Raw genomic sequence first — 11156 nt, forward strand, 5'->3', positions numbered from 1 at the left:
ACCACCAACTGAGAGTCACTGTAGATTTCAAGTGACTTTATATGCATGCTTTTGGCTAACCGTAATCCTGTGAGCAGTGCTTCATATTTGTCTTCGTTGTTAGAGGCAGTGAAGTCAATTTTATTGTGCAGTGGAATCGATGCCCCTCAGGCGTTATCAAAATCACTCATGCTCCTGCGTGGTGCTCATTAGAAGAACCATCTGTAAACAACTTCCAAGAAGAAGTTTGGCTTTGAGGCTCAGGCTCTTCAGGCACTTCTTCTTGCTTGCTATCTGGACGACCAGTGAGTTCTGCGATGAAATCGGCCAGAGCCTGTCCTTTTATCGCTGCTTGTGGCAAGTAAGAAATATCAAACTGCCCAAGTTCGACCGCCCATTTCAACAATCTGCCTGCGACTTCTGGCTTCTGCAGAACTTGTCGTAGAGGTTGGTCAATCAAAACTGTGATTGGGTGAGCTTGGAATTAGGGCCGTAGCTTTCTGGAGGCTAAGATTAAGAAATAGGCTAATCTTTCAATAGGTGGATACCACAGCTCCGCTCCTATTAGCCTCTTGCTTACATAATAAACAACTTTCTGCACGCATTCTTCTTCTCTTACTAGGACAACACTAACAGCATATTCTGTGACCGCCAAGTAAATGAACAAAGTTTCTTTATCAACTGGCTTTGATAAAATTGGTGGCTGCGACATGTGAGTCTTTAAGGCTTGAAAAGCCTGTTCGCACTCCTCCGTCCATTCAAATTTCTTGTTGCCTCTGAGTAGATTAAAAAATGGGACGCATTTGTCCGGCGATTTGGAAATAAATCTACAGCAATTCTTCCGGTCAAGCTTTGAACATCCTTGATCTTCATTGGTGATTTCATATCGACCAGGGCCTTGATCTTCCCAGGATTGGCCTCAATTCCTCGCGAGTTTCCTATAAATCCCAAGATTTTCTCTGATCCAACTCCGAAGGAGCACTTGAGGGGATTCGACTTCATCTGATATTTGTTCAAGACATTGAAGCATTCTTACAAGTCCCTTATATGCCATTCTTCCATCTTCTACTTAACTAGCATGTCATCGACATATACTTCCATGTTTGTACCGATCAACTCCTTGAACATGTGGTTGACCAGTCGCTGGTAAGTCGCACCAGCATTTTTCAAATCGAAGGCATTACTTTGTAACAGTAAAGCTCTCTATCAGTCCGAAAGCTGGTGTGATCCTCGTCAGGGGGATGCATACTAATCTGGTTTTATCCGGAGTATGCATCCATGAATGAGAGAATCTCGTGCTCTGCAGTGGGATCGACCAGCTGGTCGATTCTAGGGAGCGGGAAACAATCTTTAGGGCAGGCTTTATTAAGGTCTGTGAAATCCACGCATGTTCGCCACTTGCCAATCAGCTTGGGACCAAGCACGGGATTAGAGACCCATGATGGATAAAACACTACCCTGATGAATCCACTCTCTTTCAGCTTTTCGAATTCTTCCTTTAGAGCTTTAGATCTATCTTTGTCGAGTAGCCTCCTTTTATGTTGCACTGGCGAAAAACTCTTATCTATGTTCAGGACATGACTAATGAATGTAAGGTCAATTCCAACCATGTCTTTATGTGACCAGGCAAAGACTTCCTGTTTTTTTCTAAAAAATTCCACCAGTGCTTGCTTCGTTGTTGTCTCTAAGTTTTTACCGACTTTCTCAACCTTGGTCGGATCTTCTTCATCGAGTTGGACCTCCTCCAGGTCCTCAATGGGTCCTATTTCTTCCTCAAAATCCCCAAAGCGTGGATCTAAATCTCTGTCCTCACTTTGGGCAACGCCCTATTTGGTGACATTATCACCTGATTGGGCTGGTACATCAACAACCATTTGCGACTCTTTTCCGGCAACTTCCCTCGATACACCTTTCTTTGCTTTATATACCGAGGCGTTGTAGCACTACCTTGCTTCCCGTTGATTTCCCAACACGCATCCTACCTCTGCATCAGTTGGGAACTTCATGGCAAGGTGCCATATCGATGTAACAACTCTCAGGTTGACCAGAATAGGCCTTCCAATTACAACATTATATGCTGAAGGACAATCAACTACTATGAAAGTAGTGAGTAATGTCCTATTTGCAGGCGCAGTTCCTATTGTAACTGGGAGCCTAATCGACCCAGTTGGGGCGAGCCCTTCACCAGAAAAACCATAAATGGTTTGGTTGCACGGCTCCAGGTCCTTGACGGACAATTTCATTCTTTCCAGTGAAGACTTGTATAAGATGTTGACTGTAACATCCCCAATTTGCTAATAAGGTTTAGGACCTTGATTAGCGTTCCTGGAGGGAAATAAATGAATTAACATGATAATATATGAATTTAAATGAATATGTGATTAGAATGCATGTTTAGGTGGAATAAATATGCATGTGGGCCCTGTTTGTTTGTTAGGGGTAAATTGGTAATTTTAGCCTGCTGAGGGCGTAAATGCAATAAATGTATTATATGATTAATACCACGTGTGAGTGGTGCTAATATTGTGATGCATGTGCTGAGACGGTCCTAGGGAGCTAATTAGTTTAAAAGTCACAACGGGATTAAATACCCGGCTCGGGAGGAGCCTAGGGGTATTTTGGGAATTTTACACTTTGAGTTTGTGAGTTAATGGTTAATGGTAATTGAGTAACTTGAGTGACCATTGGTGACCATTAAGAGTAACATATTTTAGATGAGAAAGATGGTAGATTTGTAAGAAATGTGAATGACAAGAATGCCTTTGAGGTTTAGTTAGGAAATGAGTTGCTTGGAGGGGTAAAGTAGTCTTTTGGCAGGGTATAGAAACCTTCAGCTGAGGGAAAAGATGATTTACGTGTTAACACTTGGTCATATTTTTCTCTTGCTGAAATTGGAAGAGAAACTAGAAGGAAAAGGAAAACTAAGGGCAAGAAAAAGAAAAGAGGGGAGCTGAAATTGGGAAACTTAGGAGGAGAATCAAGAGGCTTGAGGCAACTAAAATCAAGTATAGGCTAAGGCTTGTTCAGAGGTAAGAGTTTATCCCCTATTTTGCTAAGTTTCAAGCTTGATTTTAGAAAGTAAGAATGAAAATTTAAAAGGAGTTGTGGCTGGTTTTGTATGGGAATTCAGCTTGGTAATCCAGAGGAATTGACTTAAAGCTGGAATTGGAGGGAGTTCAAAGTTGAATTATTGATTGAGGTAAGGGTTCTAATGTAGAGTCCAAGAACTATACTTAGCTAGTTAGATAGTAGTATAATAGTAATAATAGTATTATCTTTATGACTGTGGATTTTTGGTTCAGACCGAGATTTATTTGGACACTCATAGTAACACTTGTAGATTTTCTAAGTTTAACCTATAGTTTAGGAATATTAAATTTAACCTAAGGTTTGGTTAATATGACTGATATTGAGGGTTATATTTGTTATATTATAAGGTTTAGATAAGAACCAATTAGATAATAGCACATGTTATGTATAGGTTTATTAATGATTAAGTATTTTGAGGATTAAATTTATTAAGGTTAAAATTTGAATACTCTAAGGTCAGTCAGCAGCTTTGAAAACGTTAGAGGGCTTAGTCAAGGCCGTTTACTCAATTCAAATTAAGCTAAAAATGTGTAATTTCGTGTTTAAATATTCAGCGTATGCCGATATATCGCAGCTATAGGGGGCGATATATCGCAGTATGAAGATACGGAAAACACGAAACGTTGCACGATTGCCTTGGGCATAATGGCCCATGCGATATATCGCCTATAGGGGGCGATATATCGCCTCTCTCAGCATATTTTGAAAGTTTTCAAAAACGTTCTCCATTCAAACCTTCAACCTCTTAATAAGTCCAGCACCTTTCTGAACGAGTCTTCAGCCTCTGCTAAACGATAATTCAAATTATTTTCACTTAAAAGCCATTATTTTTATTCAAGTTAAATGAAGATCTTTTCATTCCTAAACTCTATAAATAGGACCTAGTACCCAACCATTTATTCATCTATTACTCTAAGTTCAGAGGCTGCAAGTTGCTAGGTGAGTGTGAGAGTGTAAACACTTGGGTTGGGAATTATAAGCTTGATCATTATAAGCTTATCAAACACTTGGGGAAGTAAGGTTTATTCATATTTCGGTTCAAGGTTTAGATTGATCATATAAGTCTTCAAGGTATTTCCAAACTCTAGTCCATTTCTGTATTATGTTCTTTAAAATTCTCATAGTCTTCTACTCATTCTAACCTTATTTTTATTCTTGGTTAGGAAATCCAAGTTCTTAAGCACAAGGTTTTTGGTAAGATATATTTTGATAGCATAGTTCCTTCTTCACTTTCATCCCTTTTCTTCAATATACTCACCAAATTATAAATGGTTTTTAGGAGTGTTCCAAGGTCCCAAATCAGTTCTCATATCCCGGTTATTTTGGTAAGGAAAATAGGATAGGATTTATGTGAGTTATATGATTTTTATATGTTATCTTATGAATATGTGTTATGAAAAATGCTATGTTAAGTATGTTTGTAGACTTGGGCATATGACCTATATGACTAACAAGCCCCAAAAAGATTATGGGCATAGAACTTGCTTAGCTAGCAAGACCCCACTAATCTAATGGGCATATGACTTGCTTAGTTTATGGGACCCCAAGTAATAATGGCCATTATAGTATGTATGTGACATAAGGGTTTCAAGGACAAAGATTTATTAGGTACCGGAGGATTTGGTAGAGTCTATAAAGGAGTGTTACCCACCAACATAGAGATCGCTGTCAAAAGAGTCTCGCAGTAATCAAGACAGGGTATGAGAGAATTCGTGGCTGAAATCGCCAGTCTCGGCCGGCTTAGGCACCGGAACGTGGTACCCCTTTTGGGTTATTGTCGTCGGAAAGGTGAGCTTCTTTTAGTCTACGATTACATGCCCAATGGCAGCCTAGACAAGTATCTATACGACAACCCAAAAACGACACTAAATTGGAACCAAAGATTTCGTATCATAAAGGGAGTTGCTTCAGGTCTATGCTACCTTCACCACGAATGGGAACAAGTCGTCATCCACCGGGATGTGAAAGCCAGTAACGTACTACTTGACGGTGAGTTGAACGGCAGGTTAGGAGACTTCGGTTTATCTAGATTGTACGACCATGAAAGCGATCCAAAAACAACCCAAGTCGTTGGGACACTCGGGTACCTCGCCCCGGAGCATGCCCGAACTGGAAAGGTGACGGTGAGATCCGATGTCTTCTCATTCGGAGCTTTCCTGCTGGAAGTGGCATGCGGACGATGACCCATCACAGGGAGAGGAATGGCAACTGAGGAGGAGCTGGTTTTGGTGGATTGGGTTTTCTCTTGTTGGAGAAGAGGAAGGATTACCGAGGCTATGGATTCAAATTTGATAAAATCAGATTCTTTCACAGCAGAGGAGGAAGTAGAGTTGGTATTGAAACTGGGGTTGTTGTGTTCACATTCAGAATCGAAGTTGAGACCGAGTATGAAGCAAGTGGTGTCATTTTTGGAGAGAGATGTGCCGTTACCAGACCTGTTAACTATGGGGCTTACGGCGGCGGGGTTGACATTCGCGTATAGAGAAGGGTTTGATGATTTTGCAGCATCGTTTCTGTCATCTTCTGGGGCTGAGTCACTCGTCTCTAGTGGCCGATGAGTTGACTGTGAGTTAAAGAAAAATAGAGTAATGATAGGTGAACAATATGCAAAATTGTCACACATCATTGTATATAATATTTGAGTGCATATTTTGAATGCACATATCATTACTCAGAAAAATATTAAATTATATTTGGTTTATGTTTAATCAAATTGAAAGTTACACGTAGCCAAACGTTTTGGTTAAAATAAAAAGGAAATACAGACATCTTTATATTTTACCACATCTCATGTGCACAGTGATCAACATAAAAAATATATGTTTTGGATTGGGGTGTTATTCTCTCTTTATCATTTGGATTATTATAGTTCTTAACATAGGACTCTTTAAGTAGTTCTGGATGCTAGTTGTTATACTCAGAATTCTAATATTAATATTTCAACTGATTTCGTATTTTTTGTTTAAAATTTGATTAGTTGTCTAATTTTTTCGACCAGTAATATAAAATTTTCGATACTGTTTGAATTTTTCGACCACCTGTCTAAATTTTTTATAAATTGTCTAAAAATGAGATATTATTTTGCAAAAAATTATTAAAACTAAGTTAGATTGCAAAATGACTTTAGAAAATGGTCATTCTTCACAAAAGACCCTGTTAACAAACTTTTTTTTTTACAGTAATTGGCTTATTAAACCATCTTTTTTTACGTTCTTAATAGTTCTTGGCTTAGCAATACGTCTAGTAATAATAACTACTCTTCGATTAATGATCTTTAAATAAGCAGGAGGTCTGCACTTCTTCCTTGAAACGCTCGAGTTCTTCTCAGTTTGGTGGTTTTAAATTATATTCAAAAGGAAATATCTAGATTGCAAAGTATTTTTCCAATGTCTTCTCATGTTTTACATAAAATAAATTAGCATTATTTGATTGAATTAAATGGTTTGTTTCACTTAAAGTTGGTGATAAAATTACTAAATCACTAAATTTTTTCACAATAAGGCTACTCAAAGAAAGAAAAATAATTTTATTAAAAACCTTACTTTGGAGGATGGTTTATCTTTTACTCCTCATATTATAGTAGGGTTTTCATTGCCTATTTTTCTTCTTTATTTTCTAGTCAAGTTGTTAGTTATGAGAATATTGATACTCTTCTTCAAGGAATTACTGTTTTTGTTTTCGGATGAGAAGAATGGGTTATTATCTATGCCCTTTTCTGCTGATGAAGTAAACCAACTTTATTTCAACTACCTACTAATAAAGCCCCTAGAATTAATAGTTTTAATACTTTTTTTTTTTTTTTTTATCAATAGAGAATCGGAGTTCAGTAGATCCTATTATTAATATTGTTCTTGCTTTTCTGAATGGGGATGCTCATATATCTCCTCTATTAATAACACATTGATTGTTTTTAATCCTAAGAAATCAAAAGAATTATGTTTCTTTGAAGGACTTTAGGCCTATTAGTTTATGTAAAACTATTTTTAAAATTATTTCTCGTGCTTTATTAGTTGATCGTCTTAGGCCTATCTTAGTTAGAATTATATATCATTTCCATAGTGGTTTTTTTTTATCTCATAGGAATTTTTTTTATATAACATTTTACTTGCCCAAGATGTCATACATGCTATTAATCATCGAAGGTTAGGTAAAATTGGTTGGGTTGGCATTACATTGGGTGTAGCTAAGGTGTTGTATGTGGTGAAATAGGACTTTCTTCACAAGATTGTTGCTCATATGAATTTTTGCCCTTGCTTTATTCACTTACTTTTAAAATGTCTGAGTTCTTTGTATCTATTGACTTTTATGTTAATGGGTCTATCTATGGTAAATTTATTCTGTTTTAGGGTATCACGCAAGGTGATCCTCTTTTTCCTTGTCTTTTTTTGTTATGTTCATAAAACTTTTCCTTTGTTGACTTAAGGAGAATTTCGATGTAGCAGGAGAAACTTTATTGTCTTTCCATATTACTTTAGTTTGCTTATTTTATTATTTTATCCTTTGGGTTAAACGATGCGTTTTGGGACTAGATATTTTGATTTTTGTATTAAACTTTAGCCTTTTAAGCAAAAGAACAAAAATCAATTTCCCTCGTTATCTCTATTGCAATTAGGAGTGTTTGTTTTGAACAGTTGAGTTGCCTAGGAAAGTATAGATGGGCTTAGGATGGAGGTAATATGAAACTTTTGTGTACAAAAGGGTTCACTTTATCCTTAAAATACATATAGGGCCCACGCAAATTATTAACTTTACCCCCTTAAAATTTGAACCAAACATAAGAAGGGATTTAGATACCCATTCCCACATTTACTTAAACCCATACCAAACACCCCCTTAAAGTTTTCCTACGGAATGGAATTTGCTGGCGGCTACTCATATATATAGCCCAACCAATTTTATCTATTGAGCTCTTGGTTTACTACATTAAAGTGGTATCAAAGCCTTCGGGTTGTTCCCGGACGTCATGGTTGCTCGTGATGCAGTTGACCGTCGTGCCAGTGCCACAGAGCCTGGCGTGCAAGTCTTTCGGGCATCCATTACCAACATTGAGCAATGTTTTGATGCTCTCTCAGTTGATGTGTAGCGCATCCTTGTCACGATGGGTGGTGTAAATAATGAGGACCAAGCTCCTAAATGTCGTGAACATCTCCTTGTTCAGCGTCAAACGCCAGTGGGCCATCGTCATCGTCGGAGAGCCCGATGAGATGCAACGCCATCCTCCCATAGTGACTTTGATTCTGCTGACCATGCGCCCCCTCATCATCCTCGTGACTTTGTTGACTCTCCACTACAACAAAAATGAGTTTTAGGGGCGACGCATGTTGCCCCTAATAACTCGAAAAGTCGCCCGTGAAAAAATGTCCCTAAAGGGAACATTAGGGGCGACTCGAAGGGTTGCCCATGATATTCAAATATCATAGGCGACACAGTCTCCCCTAAAACTTGAAATGTCGCCTCAAAAATTTGAAAATTTTGAATTATTTTTGTCAATATGTCGCCTCTGATACTCCATTAGTCGCCCCAAATGGTTACACGTGGCATATTATTAGGGGCGACAGTGTCACCCCTAATACTATTTTATTTATAAAAAAAAATAAAATTAATTAAATACAATTTTAATTAATTATTTATCGAAATTATTATTTATAATTTAAATAATTGAAAACAAATATATTAAAAATACAAATATTATATTAAATATTCAAATTAGTTTATTAAAATAACAATTGTACATATTCATAATACATTAACATAGCAAATATTCATATTGTTCATAAAATTTAACAATAATTACTAATAAAATAAACCTAGTCTCCTAAATCAGCTGCCTCGTCCTCCTCCCTCTTGTCTTGTTGTGGTTGTTGCGGTGGCTGTGGTTGTGATTGCTGCGGTGGCGGCATCATCCAAGGATATTGGGGAGGTAATGTGGACGATCCAGCTCCATACATGTAGGGATACGACGGCTGGGAGGACAGTGGAATCGGCCACAGATAAGGTGTTTCTTCGTACATATATGGAGGTACCATCCCGTACATGGAAGGATGAGTTGGAGCTGGAGGTTGAGAAGACGAAGCCCTAGAAATATTGTCACTATCAGGCACAGGCAGCATCTGAACGTTTGGTGGACAAAATGAAGGTACAAAAAGTTGAGATAAGAAATTAACTTGATCAGTCAATTTCTATAGATTATTCTCCAATTTTTCTATATATTCTCTTGAATGATGAGGAGGAACTTGAGACTCGCTGAAGTGAGAGTGTTGGGTAGATGATGACCTCGACCCCGACCCCGACCCCTTCAATTTGTGGCGCACTCCTCGCTCATGTACACGCCTTTGGCCTAATACTTTTTGTAGCACCTTCACCTGATCAACTGATGACGGACTATCATTATTAGAAGCATCAGTGGATGTTTGATGAGTTTGTAACTCAAAATCAGCCTTCAGTTTTTCCTGTTTTCAAAAAATGTTAGACACTAACATTAAATATAACTCTATTAATATTAAAAAATATAATTCAAACTTACATAATCTTGGCGAGCATCATCGTTCACGAAATCATTTGTTGCTTTCTTCCAATGATAATCCTTCCATGACTCAATAAGGTTCGGGTTCGTCTAAAAAATATAACCCAAATGTTAGAGAACATATAATTGAAAAGAACATAATTTTGATAATATTTTATCTTTTACTTACTTTTTCAAAACGGATGGCTGCCAGCAATTTTGTACCCTGCGTTGTAGAATACTTTTGTTTCTTTCTATTTTCCTTATTCTTTACGGAGCGCGCAATAAATTGTGGACTTGTAAATAACTGACAGATCTGCTTCCACTCCTCCTTGTTAACATCATTGGTTGGGTTGTTTAGAACCTTATCCCAATCCTCCGGTCCATTGTAGTGTTTCTCAAAGTATTCGTGTCTTAGTGTTTTCCTATTACGGTATCGGTCTTTCATCTCTCGATCGATACCATCTAAACACTTTAAGAAATCCTCGCGGCCCACTATTTGATAATAGTACTAAATTGAAAATTAAACATATTAATAATATATGTACTGTATTAAAGACGAATTTTAAAAAAATATATTTAATACTATTTTTACCTGAATTATGCCAAGGACCTGATCCTTGTATTGTTTAGGCACTAATTCCCATGAATCGTAATATCCGAGAACTTTCGTTTTAATTTGGGTTCCCACGAGGCGTACAAAAGCAGCGTGCTCACCCCCAACAACCTTGTACGTTCGCGGGAAAAACGTTACTTCCAGTGGTTTTCCATTTTTACGCCGCCTCTCATCTAAATCTTTTCCAATAGCTGCGCCACGACCCTTTTTCTTAGTTGGGATTCCTGTATTTTTTTTTATTAATAATACATAGAATATTAGTATATACATGATAAACATATGTGAGTAAATAAAATAACAAAAAAATTACCTGACTCGCATGTAGTCGGGATCCTAGTAGGATCCGGTGGAGGATCACCGCCAGTGTCTCCACCGTGAGCTCTAGCCACATCTGCTGACATCTACTAACTCGAAAATAATTTAACCTATCTATTTTAATATTTAATTATTATTTATAATTAATTTATTGAGTATTATTTCAATTGATTAGGTAATTTGAAACATGCTATTTAGAAACGAATTTTTTATTTCTCAATATGTATAATACATTGAACACTAGATACAAAATTAAGTAGAATAGTCACTATCCTCACTAATTATATCAACATCTATTGGGCACACATCATCAGTATTATCATCACTAAGGTCGACAATTAATTCATCCTCATCTTCTGCTTCTTCTACACTGTCTGCCATATCATCTTCATTGTCATTAATAAATCCATCATCTTCTTGAACAACTAAAGAAGGTCGATGGGCCGTGTTGACTTGAGTCGCTGGTACATCAAATTGCTGAACAACCAACTCTTCGAGATCCACAGTCAAAAAAAAATTCGATGAGTTGGTGTCATGTACAACATCAACATCAACAATCATATCTGAAGCATCTGGAAAGTCCCAAATTTGCCGATGATTCACTTCTTGGACAACTTTCCAATCTCGTCCTCTAACGAGATCATCGATGTAGAA

At 37.4% G+C, this 11156-nt stretch overlaps 1 pseudogene; it reads left to right on the forward strand.

The window, feature by feature from the left end:
• Positions 1-4655: 4655 nt before the first annotated feature.
• LOC133801376 (L-type lectin-domain containing receptor kinase IV.1-like) lies at positions 4656-5646 on the forward strand (annotated as a pseudogene).
• Positions 5647-11156: the final 5510 nt, after the last annotated feature.

This window comes from Humulus lupulus, chromosome 9 (genome assembly GCF_963169125.1).
Source record: "Humulus lupulus chromosome 9, drHumLupu1.1, whole genome shotgun sequence".
Lineage (NCBI taxonomy): Eukaryota > Viridiplantae > Streptophyta > Magnoliopsida > Rosales > Cannabaceae > Humulus > Humulus lupulus.